This window comes from Pinus tabuliformis, chromosome 4_2 (genome assembly GCF_031772625.1).
Source record: "Pinus tabuliformis cultivar Carrire ecotype Pingquan chromosome 4_2, CPIR1, whole genome shotgun sequence".
NCBI lineage: Eukaryota > Viridiplantae > Streptophyta > Pinopsida > Pinales > Pinaceae > Pinus > Pinus tabuliformis.
In genome coordinates, this window is record NC_142304.1 from 982,301,708 (window position 1) to 982,324,715 (window position 23,008).

The following is a 23,008-nucleotide window of genomic DNA, read 5'->3' on the forward strand; positions in this document are numbered from 1 at the left end:
ATTTCTATTGAAAATTACTATTATATTTCAGATTTTAAATATAAAATTTTATTATAATTGATATCTTAATTGCAAGCAATTTTTGAAACAATTTTACAAAACCGTTAAATGATTCGAAACGAGTGGATAGATAAATTTTGATCTAATCTTTTTAGATTTTTTTTTTAATATAACTTTTTTTAATAAAAAATAATCAATATACATTTAAAAATCATTAATCAAAAACCAAAAATAGTGGTAATCAGCTAGCTAATTTGTTAAAAAATAAAATCATCTAATATAAAAAATTATTTTTAATAAAAAATAATCAATATACATTTAACAATCGGAGTTGTCTTTAGTGTGTTTTTTTGGAGATTACGGTGACGGAATCCGGAGAGAAAAATTAAGGTTAAATATTGATTTGTATTATTTAAAATGAGAACTACTGCTTTTGGTATAGATTAGTGGGCCGTCACAGCCACATCTTTTAAACTAATTTCACTGATTTGATTTCTTTTATTTAGATTAGTTGCCTTCTGACAACGTCCACCACTACGGTTAAGAATAATTTAACTGATTTTATTTTTTAACAAATTAGCTACCTGGTTACCACTACTTTTTTGATTGATTGATTTTTAAAGAAGTTGTCTTTAAAGAGACTTTTTGGAAGCTTTTCCGGTGGGTTTTTCTGATCAAAATCCGACAACAATTTATTGAAATCGCAAGTTTTATCGCTAATTTATGCACAATCAAAGTGTCCCAGTAGTTTTTCAGGGTGCTGAATCGAAATATGCAGTTAAAAAACCGTTTTAAATAATACAAATTAAAATTTAACCTCAATTTTATCCACCATATTCGATCACAAAAGCTCAAAAAAACCACACTAAAAACAACTCCCGCATTTTTTCCCAAATAAAAATAAAAATAAAAATGTATCTTTCATCACCCCACCACTCCTTTGATAAGGAACTCAGTGGCTTTCTTCCATATTTTTTCAAAAAGAGAAATTAACTTTTAGTACGTCACGCAGATTTTCGCACTCATTATTAAGAGACGTTGTCTATTGGAGAGTGACAGTCACTGCATTGGGAAGCTTTGGCCTTTTTCATGAAATCTTATATACCAGTCATATCTAGCTAATCCATGCCGCACCCATGGGTCACAATGAGTGAAGTGAGATTGACTTTTGAAGACTGCGTTTTGATGAATCGACTTGGTACGGCCTACTACCGACTACCGGGGTGATTGCTTGCGTGTACACCGCGTGAATGGGCGATGCCCATTCAATTCATCGTTTAAATGTTCACCATGATTTGAATAAACATAATCTCTCAAGGAAGAAGCCCTGCTCTGCAAGATCGCATTGTTAACGTTCTGAATTCGAGGGTTTCAGCTTCTTTTGTGGCTGTGCTCCGATCTGATTTTCATGCAGTCGACACCTTTGGAAAACGTTTAAAGTCTACCGGACGAGTTACAAAGTCGTTGAAAGCTGGACGGGATTTATTTATTTATTTTATGATAAATCTTAGACAGAGCACCTGAACCTGCTTGTTCTACCAGGCCTACGTGTAATCTCGGATATTGTAAGGTATGTTTTGTCTCTGAGTGTGAATATTTTGAAATAGTTACAGTTTCGACTTCATTTTAAATTTTGAAAGGAATGTGTATGGAAAATATTTACAGCCTTAAATCTTTTGGTCATTTACTCGATTAATCCTTTGATCGGTGCCATGCCATAGATCGTTGAGCAAATTTGATCGAATAAGCTAAATTTAGGAAATTGCAAGACAATTGGCCGATCTTTGCTAATTCTGGCCAGCTTTACCGATAAATATTGCAATTTACATGTATTTTTTCATCCGAAATATTACATGTTTGTGAATGCTGCAGATTTTACTTTGAAAAGAAAGAAAGAAAAAAAATATTTTCAATTACATGCGACCTTGAACGTGTAAATTTACAAAAAGCGCCCACCGCTGATGTTTAAATCTTTTGATTTTCGCTTTCAATTTTTAAAATTCTATTCTCTTCTAATTTTTAAAATTTATTTCTTAAATTGTTGGATAAGCCTTCTGATAGCGGCATTGCTTAAAGTGCCTCGTCATATTTGATGGGTCCCCGAATTTACTCGATACATTAACTAATGTTTGAAATTTGTATTTGTCAAATTCCAACTACGGCCAAATTTGCCAGCCAACATGTCATTTACAGGTATTTTCCATAAGTAAATGTACTGTTTTAATGAATCTTGAATTTTCTTTTAGTTGTGAACATTTTTTTGTGTGTTCGTGAGTGGTGAACTCTTTTTTGTTTTCTGCACAATCTTATATTTCTCATATTTTTAATTTGGAAATTGTGTAAATTTATAGAAAGCCTTCCTTGCAGGTGATAGTGAGGTCTTTTGATCATTTCCCAAATTCCCTCAACTTGTTTTAAAGTTCTTAAATAACTGGGAAAATCTTGATCGCTGCTAAATGTCAGTGTTTGAATAAATTATCTCACATTCACCGAATCTTGCTAGACAAATGGCCATCTGTGCTAGTTTTACATGCGAATCCTTAAGAAAAAAATAATCATGTCCTGAGAACATTAAATTTCAATATTCACAGAAAGGACAGTATTTCTGAAATTGCCCGAAATCTTGATCGGTTCAATAAATTATTTCAAATTTTTATTTAAGCTTAAGAGAACCTACCTAACTAGAAAGGAAACCCTGTTCATAGAGTATAAAAAAAAGGCTTCTAAGAATAGAATAGAAATTTGTTATTAGAATACGTAAATCTTTTTTATGATTATTTTTTTGCAAGATGCTACATTTGATCATAGTTGAAGAGCCGGATTTATGAAGTTGTAGAGCATTATCTGGAGGCGAAGGCGCACAGTAGGGCTCTTAACGTCCCAATTATCTCTGGAGCGGAAGGGCGTCGTTGAAGAACGAGACCCTGCACCAGAGTGCAACTGTTTACCATCTGACATACGCCTGATTTATGGGGTATGAGGTGAAGCTTTCTGCAGGCTGTTTTGACTGTATTGTCCGGTAATTGGTATGTTCTTTCACTTGCTGTCATTTCTGGAGGTTTTTGCATATGGGGACTTGGTATGGTGAATCAGTTTACCCTATATTTTCTCTACCAAGGACATATAGGGCATGTATAGCATGCTCATTTAGAGTTTCTTGCTTTCAGAACTGTGTCATATATTGTTGATATTTGCCCTCTCGATTTATATCCTTTACTGCATTTTCGTTATTCACTTTCGTCCACTGATATATCGTCCATATATCGTCTCGGTCTGAATCAATTTGGAATAATTGGTCTTTTATCTCTTCTGGGGAGGGTTCTTGTATGAATTCAAACATTTTCAGTTTGCATTGGAACCAGTGGACTAATTCTTTTTTTATTCCCAGACCTTGCAAACAATTCGGGTTTCGTATTTGCAACTACTGGATGACTTGTGTGGGATGTTATTGTTGCTGCTTTTGTGAGGGGTTGTAGTATTTCCATTCTACCTGTCTTACGAGTTATTTCCCTTTCTGCGTACCACTGGCTATGGCCTTCGACTCTGGTTTTTTCCTGGTTTTTTCCCGGTGCCGGAATCCTGTATTTTCTGGCGGGTTTCAAATCTGTGGGACTGGTGGGTGGCATTTACTCCCTGGATCACTCGCCATTTACGCCCAGTTGTCATTCAGACACTTTCCCATGTGATCTGGGGACCTCGTCACCGATCCACATCGGGTTGTTTATTCCTTGTGTTAGTATACCATCGTTTTGCCCATTTTGGATGTCCTTCTGGCCGCGATCTCTCCCTTGGCGAGATGTGGGCTTTATTCCCCGCACGCTCCTCTTCTTCGTGAACGTTGCCTATCCTGTTCCTGAGGTCTGGGGTGGTATTTCTGGGACATTCTTCTATTACTTTCTTAACTACCTTTTGTACTCTTTGTGTTTAACTTTCCAAATTGGGGTATGGAGGTTCTTAACTCCGACACTTCTACCAACGAGGCTCTCATTCGGGCCACCATGGATGCTGAGTTACACCTTTTGCATTCATGTGGGGTTGATCGTCGTCGAGGTGGCCCATGATCCCTCGATGCTCGGCATACTATCCTAGGTGATGCTTAGGTGCTAGATGGTGGTCACGCGTCCCTTAATCTGCAGGGTGGCGAGCGTGTAGTTTATGGCTGTCGATCCAAGCATCGACAACACTCCATCAAGACAACCACCCGGCCTCTTGCTCTGGCTTTGGACAATGCTATTTTGATTGATTGTATTTCTAGTTTACAAAAGTGTGCTCTTGTAGACGGTGGTATTTCACGGTATTAAGTGATTCTGAGATGAGAATTTGGGTGGAGAGGAAATGCAAATTTACCCTGGGATATATGCTGACTATTGTGCGCTTGTTGAGGGGTTGGTATAGCTTTCACTTTCTCAGTCAGGAGAATTTGGCAAAAATCAAAGTTGTTCCATGGATTAATGGCAAGAGTTTCCTAGCGCTACATACCTGGTACATTGGGTACAATCCACTTAACAACACGCCACAGAACAAGCTTATCTGGGTGAAATTGCATGAATTACCAATTGAACTTTGGACAAAACAGGTTCTTATGGATATTGGTAATGCCATCGACAAGTTCGTATATGTTGATCCATGCTGTTTGTGGGCACCTGACAAACATGTAGCTTGGATCCTGATTGAGACGGATTATCAGGGGGGTTTTTAGGACCATATTGAACTTCACTAGGGGGGAGACTCAATTATCTCAGAGACTGGATTTCTGGGGTGTTCCCTTTAGATGCTCATACTGTCATCATATTGGGCATCTGTTGGCCCAATGCCCACATCGGCCGGGTGGCCGTATGAAAGGATGGAATTGTTTTGGTGCATCGTCGAAGTTGCAATCTGGCAGAGGTCATCCTAGGATGAGCAATCAACATGGTTTTACATCTCAGCATCATTCAGGTATTCTTCATGGCTCTCATTCTTTCTGTCCTCATGCATTTGGCTCCTCAATAAATGACTTTTCACCCATCACGGTCCCATCTTCTCCTATATCCTCTGTGAAGTCTGAGTACCCGACCCCTATAAGTCCTGTTAAACATATCTGAAAACCCTCCTCGGGATCTATTCACCCCTGTCAGAAAATATCCGCTCCTTTCTCGACACCATTTATGTTTCACGATGTTCCCTCCATTTCCCATATTATGTATGTTCCATCTCTGTCACCCTCTCCTTTTTCTAATCGGGTCAAGGCACCTAGAAATAGCGTCACTCCGCCTAACTCGCCATTGGACTCTCCCCCAAACTCTATTGGAAGTGACTTGGACTTTCTATTACAAAGGAAAACGCTGGACTTGTGTACGCTCACTATCCATAAGCCATTTGGCACCTCATCTCCCCACATTAGTCCAACCTCTATTGGGAACATTATTGTCCGACGGAAACAGAACTGTGGAAGTCAACATTTTCAGGGACGACCCATGCCTATCCCACTTACCTCTCCTATGGAACGATTTTTGGTTGATGTACCTATTGTTGACATCCCCTCCCTCAGTAGTTAGGTAGAGAATAATAATGAGATAAAAATCACACTTTGAATTAAATGAAGGAGTTGCAGCTCACAGGTGTGTACTACACCTGGGAGACTGCACTCAAACAAAGAGGAGACTCTCACTCTCGTTCACTCTACATTACATCAAATGAATATTACAATATTAAATACATCACTGAAAAATAGGTAGTTGTAAACAACCTCCTAAACTCTAGGAACTAATCCTAAACTAAGGAGATATGTTACAACCATATAACCATTTCTCCATTATTTTTAACTCCCCCCCTTAATGGAGAAAGGGTTATTCTACACTCCTAACATCCCTCTAAATAACTCAAACTTTACTCACCCTAGGGGCTTAGTAAAAATATCAGCTAAATTATCACAAGTATTACAATACTCCACACATATTTTTTTTGGCTGTATCTTTTCTCGAACAAAATGAAACTGAGTATCAATATGTTTAGTATTTTTATGGAAAAATGGATTGTATGCAAGCTTTATTGTGCTCTGGTTGTCAGTTTTGATGATGGTTGCTTCTTTCTGACTTTCGCCTGCATCGCTAAGCAATCTCCTCAACCAAATGGCTTTGCATGTTGCTGCACACAACGCCTGGTACTCAGCTTCACATGATGATAATGCTACAGTACTTTGCTTTTTGCTACTCCACGAGATAACCCCGGATCCAATACTAAATGCATAACCTGTGATGGATCTACGATCATCCAGGTCACCTGCCCAATCAAAATCTGAATAACCTGCTAAAGTAACATCAGAAATGTCAGTGTATAAAATACCATAATTACAAGTACCACTAAGGTACCTCAACACACATTTTGCTGCAATCCAGTGACTTTCAAGTGGTCTGGACATAAATTGGCTCAACACACTGACAGAATATGCCAGATCAGGTATATTTGTCATGAGATATATCAAACTCCCCACTAGTTGTCTATAAAAAGTGGCATCCACCTGTTTTGTGCCATCATCATTGCTTAACTTGAGGTTCTGCTGCAATGGTGTTGTTGTTGTTTTACAATGTTCCATTCTGAATCTTTCCAACAGGGTTCTGGCATACTTTCCTTGAGTTAGAAAAGTTTGACCAGAATCTTTCCACACCTCCAAACCTAGGCAATAATGAAGATCTCCAAGGTCTTTCATTTCAAATACCTGTGACATTTGCTACTTGATTTCTTTGATCAAATTATTTGCATTTCTTGTTATAATCATGTCATCCACATACAAAGAAATCAAAGTGATTTGCCTCTGTTAATTTATCTTGGTATACAAGTTTGGGTCGTTGAGGCTCCTATGAAAACCATGCTGTATAAAAAATGAATCAATTTTCTCATACCATGACCTGGGTGCTTGTTTCAAACCATAAAGTGCCTTATGAAATTTACACACTAAATGCTCCTGCCCCTTTTTCACAAAACCAGGAGGCTATAATAAATAAATTTCTTCCTTTAATTATCCATTCAAAAATGCAGACTTAACATCTAGCTGGTGTAGCTTCCATTTATGTTTTGTTGCTAAAGAGATTAGCATTCTAATTGTATTTAGTTTAGCTACATGGGCAAAGGTGTCATCGAAATCTATGCCTTCTTGCTGTGAATAACCCTTTGCTACCAGTCTAGCTTTGTATTTTTCTACACTCCCATCTGCATTTATCTTTGGTTTATACAACCACTTACAACCTATATGGGTTTTTCCTTCAGGCAACTCAACTAAATCCCAAGTATGATTTCTATATATTGATTCAATTTCCTCATGCATTGCAGCCCTCCATTCATCTGATTTACTTGCTTCTTCATAGTTTGAAGGTTCTACAATGTTTAAAATTTTAGACATTAAAGCATAGCCTTTCAATCTTTCAGGTAGTCTAGTCTTCCTACCTGATCTTCTAGGTAGAGGACTTACCTCAACTCTATCTGTTTCAGCACTTTCCGGGCCTGCATCATCATTTATTACACTATCTCCTGCTACTTCTTCCTGTTTCTGATCTTGTTCCTGCTCTTCATCTTCGTCACTGTTCATCTCTATCAGCAATGGAATGAAGCTGTCATTGCTAGAGTCTTCCTTTCCATCTTCAGTTTGTTCATGAAAAACAACATCTCTCCTTGAAAAAGCTTTATGAGTCACAGGATTATATAACTTGTATGCCTTATACTCTGTGCCATATCCTACAAATATACATTTCAAGGCTTTGGGATCTAACTTCTTTCTATCTGCTTTTGGTATATGAGCATAAGCTTTAGATCCAAATATTCTTAGATGACTAACCGCTAGTTTGAGTCCAAACAATGCTTCAAAGGGGGTTTTGAAGCCTAGACATTTAGTAGGACTCTTATTCTTTAAATAAATAACAATATAATGGCTTCTGCCCAAAGACCATTTGATATACCTTTACCTTGAAGCATACTTCTGGCGCACTCCACAAGAGTTCTGTTCTTGCGTTCTGCTACTCCATTCTGCTGTGGAGTGTGTGGCACTGTGAATTGCTGCATAATCCCATGCTGCTTGCAGAAGTTCATGAACTCTCCTAACATGTATTCTCCCCCTTGGTCCGAGCGGAGAATCTTTATCCTCTTTCCTGTTTGGTTCTCTATCATAGATTTGAATTCTTTAAAGTACTGAAAGGCTTGACTCTTTTTACTTAAAAAATACACCCATTAAAACCTAGTGCAGTCATCTGTAAACAACAGAAAATAATATGCACCTCCTAGAGACCTAGTTTGCATAGGTCCACAAATATCTATATGCACTAGTTCTAGGATGTCTCTTTCCTTTTTGTAGACATGCAAAGGGAACTCTTCTCTATGAATTTTCCCTAATGCACATCCATCACATTCCAGCTTGACATTATGAAAAACAGGGAGTCCATCGACCATACCTTTCTTCTGAAGTAAGATGAGGTCCTGCAAATTGAGATGTCCAAATCTCTGATGCCAGAGATTTTCGACTGTTGATCCAACTACAACCATGGCTTGTCGTGGCATACTTTTTGCATTCAATCTATACAAATTCCCCACGCGCACCCCTGTTGCAACTGTTTCCATCTGGCTATCCTTAATGACACAACCATTCTTAAAGAATTGCACCTGCATGTCCTGGTCTGTAATCATTGAGACAGAGATCAAATTTTTCTTAATTCTTGGAACATATAATACATTTTTAAGATGTTTAATTTCGCCACTAGGTAGCTTCACAGGAATATCTCCACATCCTTTGATCTCATACCCACTGTCATCTCCTAGATAAATTTTTGATCCACATGCAGATTCTTCAATAAATTCAAAACAGTCCTTCTTACCGGTCATATGAGAGGATGCGCCAGAGTCGACATACCTTATGTCGTCCTCATCTCCCTTTGATGCTGAAAGAGCACAATCGACTGTGAATAGTCAAAGATCATGGCTATGGTCCTCCTCTTCTCCAGCAAAACAACCCTGATGTTTCCTCTGTTTGCCTTTTCTTTCATCCTCCTGCCTCTTATAGCATTCTTTAATCTGATGACTAGGTTTCCCACAATAAAAACATCTCTTAACATAATTATCAGTCATACCTCTGAATGGTCTCTTTTGAAAAGAGCTGGCCCCCTTCTGCTGTTGCGGTTGCTGATGCTGGTGTTGGTGCTGGTGTTGCTTTCCTCTGTACTGTCGCCTCTTCGCCATCAGAGCTAGGTCATTGCTCTGAGTTTTTAGATTCTGTCTTCGCTCCTCCTCCTGGAGCAAAATCGTTGTCAGCTCATCAAATGGAGGGGCTTTCTCCCTCGCTTACAGTCCTGTGATGAATATCTGATATTCATCCGTCATTCTGTTCAATGTGAGTGTAACTAGATCTGAGTCAGACACCTTTTCTCCAATAGCTCCCAGTTTGTCTCTCAGATCCTTGAATCTTGCCATGAATCCACCAATGGACTCATTCTCGTCCATCTTCAATGCAAACAATTTTCCCTTGAGTGCCAGAACACGATTTGTATTCTGAGTCTCGTACAGGTTCTTGATCGTTGTCCATAGATCAGCGACTGACTTGGAATCTCTGATATGTGGGATAATATTGTCCTTAACGGACATCTTTAGTATAACTTTTGTTTTCGTTTCTCTTTTATACCAGTCTTGTTGATGGGTCGCTATTCCAGATCTTGGCTCATTTCTTTCAACGATCGCCCATGCATTTACGCTCTCTAGCAAAGTTTTTATTTTGAATTTCCAGTTGGAGAAATTCATTCCATTGAGTTTGCCAGACTCGTGGAGGTATGATTTTATGCTGTTGTTCATTTTCGCCCAACTAAACACTCCAATCGGCCACCACCGGGCAAGTCCGATCTGCTACCACCGAACAGATCAGGAACTTCACTATGCCACCACCGGGCAAGTCCGATCTGCTGCCACCGAACAGATCAGGGACTTCACTGTGCCACCACCGGGCAAAACCGATCTGCTACCACCGAACAGATCAACAAGCAAGCTCCAACACGCCACCACCGGGCAAAGACGATCTGCTTCCACCGAACAGATCAAGGAGCTGCACTGCACCACCACCGGGTAAAAACCGATCTACTTCCACCAAGCAGATCACAGAGCTCTGATTCGCCACCACCGGGCAGGTCTGATCTGCTACCTTCGAGCGGATCACGGAACCCCAATTCACCACCACCGGGCAGGTCCGATCCGAGCGGATCAAGGAACCTCAATTCGCCACCACTGGGCAAATCAAATCTGCTACCACCGAGCAGAAATCTCCACGTGCCACCACCGGGAAAATCAAATCTGCTACCACCGAGCATAAATCTCCACGTGCCACCACCGGGAAACTCCGATCTGCAACAAAAAATTGCAGATTTCTAGAGAGAAAGAGGTTGGCTCTATGGCGCTCTGAACAGCTACAAATCCGCGCCAATTGCAGAAAAGAAAAATTCACGATGTCCACGGAAATTGGCGCGCTTAACAACCACGGATCCGCGCCAATTTAGTTATAATTTTTCTGGTGCACTTATAAGCCCCAAACCAGCGCCAATTGGCATGTCTGTTCGTTAAAATGTAGCGCCAATCTTTTTTGTTCTGGATTGGCGCGACTGTCTTCAAAAAATCAACGTCAATTGCTCAACCCTTTCTCCGGCTCAGAGATGATCAGTCATCTGAGACCCTTCACTCCAGGTGTTACTGCAGTTCCACCTGATCACACAAATACATTTACATGCACTCCTACCACTACAGAAATGTAACTAATGATACATCCCTAAAAAAAAATTTGAGGCTACCTCTATCCTAAGCTCTGATACCAAGATAAAAATCACACTTTGAATTAAATGAAGGAGTTGCAGCTCACATGTGTGTACTGCACCTGGGAGACTACACTCAAACAAAGAGGAGACTCTCACTCTCGTTCACTCTACATTACATCAAATGAATATTACAATATTAAATACATTACTGAAAAATAGGTAGTTGTAAACAACCTCCTAAACTCTAGGAACTAATCCTAAACTAAGGAGATACATTACAACCATATAACCATTTCTCCATTATTTTTAACTTAATGAGCTCATCATTTTAATCTAAACCATTGAAAGTTATAAGATTAGAATTAGATATTTTGCTTATCAAATAAAAAGAAATAAAGGGTCAACAAGCTGAAATGAACCCAATAAATGAAGAGAAAATTCTAGGGTAAATAAAGGGTATATAAAAGGGGTTTTGGAATGCATAAGGTTAGTAGCTCAAATGCACCTTCATAATGCTTATCTTGTGTTTCATGTGCAGGAGGAATTATCAAAGAAAGAGGACATAAGTTGTATATTACTTTGGGTATTTACCCTAAAAATTCTATATATTTTTAGGCTTGAATACTAAAGCTCATTCACTAATTTCCTCTCATTTTTCTAAGCCACTTACATGTGTAAATTATTAATTTCCCTTCACTACTCCTTCATTACTTTTCATTCCCTAATATTTTTCCTCTTCTTGATTCCAAAGGACCCTTCCCTCTTCATTTACCCTTGTAAAAATATCCCTTCCCATTCATTTTACCTTTTCCCTTATTTCATCTCATTTTCCCTTGTAAACCCACTAAAACTCCCTTATCCTAAGTTTAAAAAGTTAAAACGTATCGGACACCATTGAAAAACCCTCCCCGATACCCTTTTAACTCATCCCAAATGTTTTTCTAAACTCCCACTCTCATATTCCCTAAACCCTTTATATTATTCTAATCTATATTCTTTATACATTTATTCCTGCTTTATATATTTCACCCTCCCACTACATTATATCCTCGATCCCTAAAAACCTTCGCATATGGGTTATAACCCTCCGTCGTATAACCCATGGTCCCCACTTCTATTTTAAATACCTATCGCATATATTACTTCCTGTTACATTTTAATTAAACCCGACGCCACACCCTGACTCATCCCTCGCAACTTTGCCACGCGATAATCCTCTGATCACCCACCTTTGGATCTAAACGGCCCGTGTCCCATATCACGCACTCCGAAATCCAATCTTTAATATGTCAAAAGCAAGAAAGATTCGTGGTTTTCCCCGCTTGCCTTTTTGCTACGTGGCAGCCCCATGTTATATCGCGTCCTCCGAAAAAATACCAGCCTACCACTCAAAAGTGGTGTGATGAACCATAATATAACCTCCCCACATAAGATGAAACCGCCTACTATTCAAACATTAACCCTGCGCCCAAAGGTTAACCACTGTTGGTTAAAAACCAAAAAGCCACCCTTTCTATTCTTTTCATTGTTATTTTGTTGCAAAGAACCTTTGCCAACCAATTCTAAAGCCCAGAAACTCTGCTCAACTGTTTTAACCCATTTACGATGAGAAGACGTTGCAAACTCCGATTTGAAGCAGCATAAAGACCATTGAAGCCTCAAAAGGCCTCCGCTGCCCCCAGAGAACCTGTCTGTATACCAAATCTTTGTTTTCTAGATATTTCAGAAGTACCAGAAGGCCTATACTTAAGCTTTGCACAACATTTTTAATGAGCTAATCAATTTAACCAATTAAAAGCCTAGCCAACCTAAAGCAAACCATTGTTGCATCCCAAACCCTTTGTTGCAGACTGTATTCATCTCTCTAGAGGTCCTAAGCCTACTCCTTAAGCCAAATAGTGATTAATTCAATAAAATAAACAAATCTATGGCTTCCCAAAGAATTCTGAATGAAAAATCCATGCAAACTCCTCACCTGAATATTGACCACCTCCCATTGGCCGACAGAGATTTCCATATCAAAGACACAACGTCCCCTAGCCATCTATTGAAACTCCACTGCTGGAGTAAAGACAAATTCCTCAACTAGAATGATGATATTCAGTTATGAGATTCTAATTTACCCAAATACTTGTTTCCACAGGAATACCAGTTCCCTGAAATCATCCACCTATGCCAACTCTGCTATATCCCAAGTCAAAGAGTCATAGTCTCTCCTAACCAGCAGATTTTATTCACAATCATTGTAGAGTCAATAATTTAAATGTTGAAGATCCAGCCAAAGCCTAATGAAACCCCATTTTCCATTGAAAACCTACTTGATCTATACTTAAAGCTGGACCTTCCCAAGAGATCTCAAAAATTTCAGACTTTCATCCTAGAAGAGGCTCATATTCCTATAGACAATCCTCCATACTCTGCCATCATTTTCTATGAGAGGGCCAGACAAATTGTAACCATGTTGTCTTGTATTCTAGGATATACCACTGATGAACATGTAGATGAACCTATACTTGGTTTCCTTTCTATTTTTTGCCCAAGAAAGCCTCCAGCTACAGTTTTCAATTTTTCCTAGTTCTTAGCAGACAGAATCCATAGATGAGCCTATACTTGGCTTCCTTTCTATTTTTTGCCCAGGAAAGCCTCCAGCTACAGTTTTCAATTTTTCCCAGTTCTTAGCAGACAAAATCCATGATCAATTGATCATATTGCCAGATGAAAGAGTATTCAAATACTCTTCAGTATTGTTCCATATGTTTCTATACTTCCAGTCAGAAAGGTTTACAGTTAACATCCAAAAATTGGACACTAAGGGCCATCCTAGATCTGTTATCTTTTCAACACCCTAAATCCAAAATTATTCTATAGTTTTCAACTATAAGGAGTTCATTGATTCATTTTTTCACCTAGTGGTTAACATGCTAAGCAATAGCAATCAAACCAGGGTCAGTGATGAGATAAAGAAAGTCTTATAGTTGTCCAAACACAGTAGAATAAGGGACTGATATTTATACCAGAACCACACTAAAGTAAGGGTGTATGGATGACAACTCACTCCATATAAGCTGCCCAAATATCTCCCCATGATTATATTAGCATTAGAGTATATCAGGGAGATCATAAATTCAGATGATGTAAAATTTCTATCAGCCAGGAAGAAAATACAATTTAAAATAAAAAACCAACTTGGTTCTTTTATCTGCAATAATAGGGAAGCTGGAGAAGAAGCAGAAAAATGTTTACAGGAAATGAAGTTCAGTAATAGTTTCAAATGGCAGTGTGATCCTTTAGGTGTCATAAACAAACTGAGACTCAAGTTTAAATTGAGCCCTTTTATACATGAGTCCAAGCCAGAGATTGATAAATATGCCAACCAGTCAAAGTGGTTGGAAAACACCTTAATATGGAGAAACAGATGGATACTAGTTCCATTTTACATACTCCATCCCTATAGGAGTGAAATGAAAAAAGGACTAGGGAAGAAGGTTCTTTCTCAAACAAAGATATAACAGATGAAAAATTTGAAATTATGTGTAGGGAGAAGCCCAAGCTAAATCCTGTAAATGAGCAAGAAAAGACAGTTGAGACAATTGAAATCATTGATACTAACACAATGGTTAAAGAAATACAGCTCCAACAGTTTCAGAGGAAACTCATCAGCCTTCAACCTCTAATACTCAGATTATTCAAAAGAAGCATAGTATTGAAGTCTCTTCATCAAGAAAACCAGTAGATAAAGAAAAATACATAAAGGAGAAATGATATACTCAACTATGACCAACAAAACTATGAGTGTACAAAAACTTCAAAATTCTCTAGAGAATATCATGACATAGTTTAAACTAGAGAAGGCATCCTCACAAGCATAGGATAACAGAATTAAATGACTAGAAGACTTGGTAATTGAGATTGGCATTAATCCAAATGACATCAAGGCAACAGAAAATCTCATAAAAAATAAGAATGAAGACATTGCTGCATTGAAGAAGCAACTAAAATTGCTTCCTTATGAACATCCACAGACCGAGGAAGTTTTAGAGAATCAAAGCCAAAAAGATGAGATGATGGACTTCATTCTTAAATTAAATGCTCAATTAAAAGAATGGAAAATGAGATGGGCAAGTTAGTGCAGGAGAAATAGGCCAGCATGGAAGCAGTTATTGTCACTACTATTCCTACAGTTACTACAACGGTTCCTTATGCTTTGGAAGCTTCAGTGGCCACAACAGCTCTAGTAGCTACAACACTTCCCATTGCATCAGCAACTACATCAACCATAGGTTCAACAACAGCAACAGCTCATCCTAGCGATGAAGTAGGTAAATTAATCAAAGCTATGTAGGATATGGCCATCCAAACCAATGAAATAAATAGACTTAAGGAACAAATAAAAGGTCTAGAGGATGAAAAGAAGTTGGCACAAATCATGCATAAAAATGAAACATAGAATTCAAACAGATTGACTGAGAGAATATAGAGGTTAGAGAAAGAATTGACATTGAAAGAAACACTTGCCCAAGCAAAGCAGCAGCTATGGGCCAATATCATTAACTCTGTTAATGATATTTGGCCTTCTACACAGGTGATATTTGAGAAAAGTGATTTGGTCAAAGATACTGGGGAGGCAATTCAAAGAGTAAGAGCCAAACTTGGGAATAAGCCAGAAGAATCCTCAAGAAAAATCTAGTTCCTTAACTCAAAGAACCAGTATGAATTGCAGGAGCTTGGAATAGCTGACAAAACTGAGACCATACTAGAAGTAAAGATGGTAATCACCAAGAGGAACCTGATGACACAACTTGAGGAGAAATTCCAAACAATGGAGCTAGCAATAGCTACGTTTATGGTAAAATTTGATGTTTTGAGGCAGAAAGGTGTGCCTAATCCATTGATGATTAACGACGGGTTGATGGCACATGAAGACTATGATAAGAAAATCAAAGAAGTGGCAAAGGAAGAAGCCAACAACTCCTCCATGAAGGGGATTCCTACAGGAAAAATGGTTTATCAAAGTTTTGAGAACCCCTTTTACCTCTAGCATGAGGTAAAACATCTCTTTATAAACAAGCCTACTTTTGCAAAATACACAGAAACTGATGAAATCAACAAAAGAATGGTAACTATTAAATTACTAGATGCAGAGTCTTGGGAAAAGTTGAATGATTTACTATGAAAGATGAAAGGTAAAACAGAGCAGTCGAGAGCAGTCAATGTAAAACAATAAAGAGTAACAGAGTTTAAAGATGAAAGAGTACCAATAAAAGGCAGTATAAGTAAGAGACAGTCAGTGAGAAAGCAAACAACAAGAGAGAAAATGCAACATAATATCAAAGAAAATCCAACAGCAAATAATAAAAGAGGGACAACTTGCATTAGTTACATATCTATCTCTATCTTCTTGCATGAAGATATTTATTTTTTCTTGAATAATGCCTAAAACAGTTTAGGATATTTTGTAATAGTTTTTGTATAAATACTTCATAATTTGAAGTATTAGGGGTGGATTGCTGAACATTTCTATAGTTATATTGATCTAAAACCTTAGGGTTTACTGTAACAATTTCAAGTTAGCAGACTGGACTGAGTAATGAAGGAATTGCATTACAAGATTAATGTGCTCGGCCACTTCAGTGAAGTATCTTTCGTTTGTTAAATTGTTATTTTCTTAAGTATTTCACATGCATACATGTTTTCCAATTTGAATGAAATAACTGGAATGTTACTACAGAATTTGCTTAAGTACACTCTGTCTTGAACAATTATTCATTTTGATGTTTTCTTCTGATATCAAGAGTAGGGAATTCTTCATTGCTCCCTAGTTTCGATTGACCTCTTTCATTTCCCTCATTATCTAGTTTGAGGAATCCTTAACTGCTTCTTGACCCCGATTGAAAAACCAATTCACCATCCAGCCTAAAAGATATGAATTTACTCAGCGATTATGCCATGTGAACACTATCTTTAAAACTTGATTCAGTCATGTTTTCTTGACATTTGGACTCCATGGTCCAATGATAAAGAGACATTCATCTATCCATCTAAATCAGTAATTCCACCACCCAATCAAATCAAAACCCAACCAAGCTTAAATAACTAGCCTAAAATCAATTAATCCAACCAAGTTAAATCATTAAGAGAGAGCCCTCTCTAAGCATTAGGAAGGCTAGATCCTGATCTCAAAAGTATGTTTGTGGTTACCTCTATTATTTCTTTAAACACAAGATGACAACCCTAGGGAAATTTTAGAGTGATAACAGTAGGTAGGCACTCAAACACTTTAAGATTCTGAAGTGAGATGGATAAGACCAGTGAGGTGGTAGAAAGAGAAAGACAAGCATGTGTTTTTTATAAACTAAAGAAACTGGACAAATTATGAAGATTTCCCCAAAACAGAGCATGTAAGATGTATTCTTCTCATCAACTTGAAAATCAACATATCATAGAAGTGAACTGAAACATGGGAGTACAAAACATTCAAACATATGAAACACAAGAAGAAACTATGTAAAAATTCCATACCATAGGTATTCCACCAAAATAGCTGCAACTCATTCATTAAATTCTGTGAAATACTAATTACACTAGTGTCTCTGATAAATAGCCAAACTTCCAATTGATTCCAACCTATAAAATGACTAAGAAAATACGTAATATAGGCCTAAAAAAACCTCATCCTAGGCTCAGGGGTCGAATCCATGAGAGGAGGAGTGGTTGCAAGAAATTTTGGACTGATAGCTAGAGTGTAGGGTGGTCAAAGTGACTCATCCCTCACTCCAGAAAATTGATTCATTATATGCCACATCGGCTATTTAATTGATGTATCTACCCTAAATAAAAGTAAAAACATAATAATTACATCATCTAGATCAATTACATGAGTGAAACTTAAATTTCCCATAGGTAAAATTCAACTTGGAGTGAAATAGTGAAAATAGCAGAAGACTGTCAAACGTGTAGCGACCTGGTCAAACGCATAGAGCTAATGTCAAATGCGCAACGACCTCTTCAAGTTGACTTTTAATTGCCTTCCTAATGTCCAAATCTATCCCAGGAGAGCTCATTGGAAATATTATCCTATCTAGTTTCCAAAAATGCCCTTGGTTTTGAAAATGGGCTTGATTTTCCCTTGCAAAATTGTAATCTCCCAAGACTACTCAAATGCACAGCCACCAAGCTAGAAAAGAAGCAGAAAGGTGATTTTTTGGTATTTCTGGACCCTTTTGGCTTACCATTTTAGCTCCAAATGCTTAGAAAAAGTATAGGGTGCATGTCCTCATCATTCTGAATCCAAAATTGTTGATCATTTTCTCATTGGATGCTCCAAAAAAGAGCACAATGCCCAAGGTGTTGCGCATTTGGCCATCATGGCTGTACCAAAATTTCTCAAAAAACAGAAAAAAACATATATTGCCAAAATTGTTCAAAAATGGCCAAAATTGGTGGGCTGATAGCTGGCTATATGTTTGAGGCATGGAGTGATGCCTTGGCAAGGATATCCAACCCATTTTTCTCCTGTTGCTTGGTCAAGGCCTTAATTTTTGCATGACATCTTTTGAGCTTGGCCCTTGCAATTTTGTCTCTCATGGCATAGTGCTTCCCCATCCTTCTTTGAATATCATTGTCCTTTTCGGCCTTGTCTAGGAGGTTCTCCAAATGATCGTTTACCTTCTCAAGCCAATATTCTCAGTTTTCATTTACCATCTTGGAAAATTGCTCATTCAAGGTGAGCTCATTGGCTAGTTCTTCCTCCCTTTTCCTTTCTCACTCCAACACTCTCTTTAGGCCTATAGTCCTTGGCCTTCTTCTTGACACCTGTTCATCAAGTTTCTCACCATACTGCCCATATGCCTCATAAAGTAAGGCCTTAGCCTTTTCAGCATCTCTCTTTTCCTTTTTGAGCTGAACCTCCATGAGCTCATGTTTGACCTCAAACTGCCTATTTCCCTGCTTCTAGTAGGAAATGATCCATTTGACCCTTTGCAAGTTGACCTCAATCTCACTTAGGAGTGCATTCTTCTCCTTGATGACAATAATTGTGCTTTTATTTTTGTCATGCTCATCTAAGTCAACTAACTGAAAATCATGCTCTATCTCATGGAGGTCTTCCTCCTGCTACTGGATCTCTGCCTCTACAACTTTTTCCTTACCCTTTTGTACCTACTTTGTCGATGAAGAAGGCAAGGCCCCTCCCACAATTAGTGGGGAAAACACTTTCCTATGCCCTCTCTGATAGGTATGTGCCAAGGTACCTAAACCAACCCTTTTGGGCTTGCTACTCTCACCATGCTCAATATGCTCTTGCCCAATGCCTTCATCTCTGCCAGGTGAATGAATAGGCTCATGAAATGGTGATGATGGAGGTGATGGTGTGGCTAACTCATCAGATGAAGATGAATGATGTATGGACTGAGGTGGAGGAATGGAGGTGGATGGATGAGAGGATGAAGGTGCCTCTTGGCCATGCTGAATAGGTGGGACTGTGAAAATCTCATTGGATATGAAAGTGTCCCATGCAATGTTAAGCTAATCAAGGCAGTGTAGGACTATCATCTTGATGAGAGAATGGTGAAATATGTTATGCATTTGATGATCATGATCTTTCCTTCGGGCAATGTATGACATCTTGTCGATATCCAGTTAAAGATAGTGTTATCACTAGAATCTATAGTTCATGTATATGTTAATTATCCATAAGTTTTTATAAAGTCTTGAGGTCTTGTAAATAAGTTTGTTAACTTATGTCAATTTCAAATTTTGAAATTCAAGAGTTATGAATGAAATTCGTGTAAAGGCAAGGGCATTAGTCATCTTCCATCATGGTTAGTTATGTCATGTCATGTCATTGGTACTTGCGCAGTTTCGCAGCGCGGGTATGATCTCTTAGGTACTTGCGCAGTTTCGTAGCGCGAGTGTGATTGGTCAGTTCTGCTGCTAAATAATGTTTGCGTGTTTTCGTAGCGGCCCGTTTGCCAGCGATTTCGTAGCGCATTCCTTTAAATTTGAACTGCCCGCGCTACGAAATCGGGGTTTCGGGCTGTTGTCTAGTTTTCTTCCTGAAATGTCTAATCCGAGAAGTGGTGAGTCACGAGTCCGGTTATAATTGTTTCCTCACACCATTTACGTGTCATGATTAGCCATTACTTTGCCATCAGGTCTGATTTCATTGAGTTAGGTGTCAGTTTGGAGGACGTCATAGGAAGTGGTCATTCCATAATGTGTTTTTCATAACATATGAATGTCTTCTACTCTATGAAAAGCGTGAGCTTTATTCTAATCAGACTACTGCAAGCGAGCCTGAGTTCTACAGCCAAAGAGTGTTATCGTGCTGCAAACCACCATCATTTCCTTGTGTAGAATTGTGCAAAGAAACATGGAGAGAAAGGAGCACCGTTCGGGTAGATGTGTGAGAACAGAGCCGGAGGGATTAGATGTAACCCTCAGGGATGAGGAAGTAGCAAAGGCGTTCAGAGCTGCTGGTTGTTGGCGGTTCTGTGAAAAACTCAAAGGTGGACATGCAGAAGTGACCAGGGCATTTGCAGTGAACTTCACGGGATTAAATTCAAAGGTGGCCATGCTGGAGTTTCCGGTTTCCCCTGAAGTCATTTCTACAGTCACAGAAATCCCAAGAGGTGGCCAAGAATGGTTCAAGAATTTCAAGTTTGATATGGGTCCATGTAAGGAGTTCTTAAAGGCACCATATGTAGACGAAGATCTTACTAAAGCTGTCCCAAGGAGCTATCTTAAGGAGAATTATGCTACATTATTGACATGCATCCAGAAGTACTTGACATGTGAAGGTCGGTACAACAAAGTCTATTCATATCATTTCAAGCTGCTACTACACTTCACTGGTAAGAGCTCAATAGACATCCCTTTTTACTTATTCAGGAGTATTTCTAAGATGTGTGACAAGATTCAGTTGAAAAAGGAAGCTTATGAAACATCTCTTTTTCATCATGGTCTGGTTAAATTATTGGTGTTGGATAGCCTACATAAAATTGGTAAAGACTGGGATTCGTTTGTATTCATGGCCGGTTTCCCTAGTAAAACGGGCCTCACTCCTTTACCTGTAAGAGAAAGAGAAGATAAGAGTGAGGATACTACTTTGGCTGAGATTAGGAAAGAAATAACAGACCATAAGAAGCCCAGAGCTAAAACAAAGAAGCCAGAGAGGTCTGTAACAGTCAAAGAAACACCTGAAGCATCAACAAAGAAGACTCCTAAGTTAGCGGTCAAAGAAACTCCTGAGGCATCAGTAGTCAAAACTTCAAAATCATCCAAAGTGTCTGAAAAAGAAGCCTCTAAGTTGCTGCTTAAAGAAACACCAGAATCATCTAAACAGAAGACTCACAAAAGAAAAGATGAAATTAAGTCTAGTGAAGTTGAAAGAGTTTCAAGAGCAAGAACTAGAAGTCAGCTGAACAAAGAAAAAGGAAAATCTGCTCATGAGGAAGAGAGTCCTGTTTCTAAGGGTAGTCTAAATGATTTGCTGGAAGCCATTGAATTTGAACAAGAACATCCAATCCAAGTTGAACCACTTGAAATAGAACCAGATCAATTGGTGGCACCTATGCATATTGATCTAACACAATCTTCACCTGAGAGTTCTAAGAAGTCAAAGGCTTCCAAAAGGTTAAAGTTTGAAAAACTAGGTGAAGAGTATGCCTTTAAACCTCGCAGACCAATGACTAGGAGGCAAATAAAGGAAGCAGAAAAGGCTCAAAAAGAGAAAGTCTCTTCAGACATGCCTAGGACAGAGGCACTTGAAATCTTCTCTGGAATAGTCCAAGCAGTTAAAAACAAGAATAAGGACAATAAGGTGGTTATCAGTCAAAGTGGAAATGTGGTTGCCATTACAAAACAAGCTGGAGCAAGTAAGGAGATACCTCAGGTTCATAATATTTTTAAAGAGAAGGCAGTGAGATATACTAATTATAAGAAAGCTGTGATGAAAGGTAAAACAAGTTTGATCAGTCAAGCTAGTTCGGTATCTGACGCCTATGTATGGACAATACCAGCTCTAAAACAGGCAAAAACTATGAAACAAATGAATGCAAGTCTAAGAGCACAGAACAAGAAGTTGAAGGAGGAAGTCATCAGCCTGAAAGAAAAGCTAGACAAGCTAGCTAAATGATTCAAGGAGGAATGTATTTTCTCAAATTTTGATATATGTTAGGCCATTGTCTTTTTAAAAGTTTTTGAGACTTTTTTGTGTCTTCACACCTGTATGGAAAGACTAAAGGAATCATAGATTTGAAATATTGCTGTTTTGAGGTTCGTATATTTAATTTTGATGACCTACAGCAGTTTCGTAGCGCGCTACGAAACTGCTGTAGATGACTGGTTAGGTTTAAAGCTTGAGTTGGAATGATGAGATCAGCATATATTCAAAGAGATGGTTTAATATCAGCATGTAGACTATAGAAGATCAGTCAGATATTTTGAAAAGGAGGCCAGGTGTAAATATTCAAAGAAAAAGTCGAAGTTTTGTCTTTTGCCTAAAAGTCACTTTATCTCCGAAATTTTAGGGTTTGGATAGAGCTGCTGAGGTGTTAAATGATACACTTGTCCAGTTGTGGGATGGCTGGGTTATGAGTTTTCTTCAGTCACACGGGACTATTCAAGGTTTAAATGGCTTAAAGATGGATCATTAATATATGAACACCGAGGGGAGGCAGCAACCAAGAATATAGGCTTCATTTTCTTTTCGGTTGTTGAAGTCATCTATGCATCAAGTATCCGGAGCTGTATGTACATTGAATCTGTTTTAAGCTTGGATATGGTTATTATTGCAGTACTACAGGTGGCAAGCTCAAAGGACACATCAGGGTATACAAGGAAGAAGACTTAAAGTGCCAATATGATGGAATCCTCTGTTTTCGTAGCATCATATCTCTTGTAATAAATTAGTTCGTTTATGTTATTGTTAAGGTCATTTATGTCAAAAGCCCGAGCTCCCTTCATGCTTGATGAGGAGTCTCGTACAACAGTGTTTTGATAGGCTATATATAGGAATAACTTAGATGTAAAAAAGGTTGGATACTTAATAGAAAAAGTGTGTTGTTTTGGGCCACTGTAAGATCTTTTTTGACAGTAATAGTAAAACAGAGTTAGACTCTTCTCAAGATTCTCGAAGGATTGTCATGGTCAAATGAAGTGATGATGTGTTATACCTTATGTTATTTTATGGTTTTGTTGTATGCAATCACTCAGAATTCATACTTATATGCTCTGACTTCCTGTGTATACAGCAA

The 23,008-nt window shown here is 38.4% G+C and overlaps 1 protein-coding gene across 1 annotated transcript in view; it reads left to right on the forward strand.

The window, feature by feature from the left end:
• The first annotated feature begins 1,122 nt into the window (after positions 1-1,122).
• The window catches only part of LOC149172965 (disease resistance RPP13-like protein 4), an 89,831-nt gene continuing 67,945 nt past the window's right edge, over positions 1,123-23,008 (forward strand). Inside the window, exon 1 of the mRNA XM_089426521.1 lies at positions 1,123-1,570. The gene's annotated coding sequence lies outside the window, so the exon portion shown is untranslated. The remainder of the gene's footprint in view (positions 1,571-23,008) is intronic.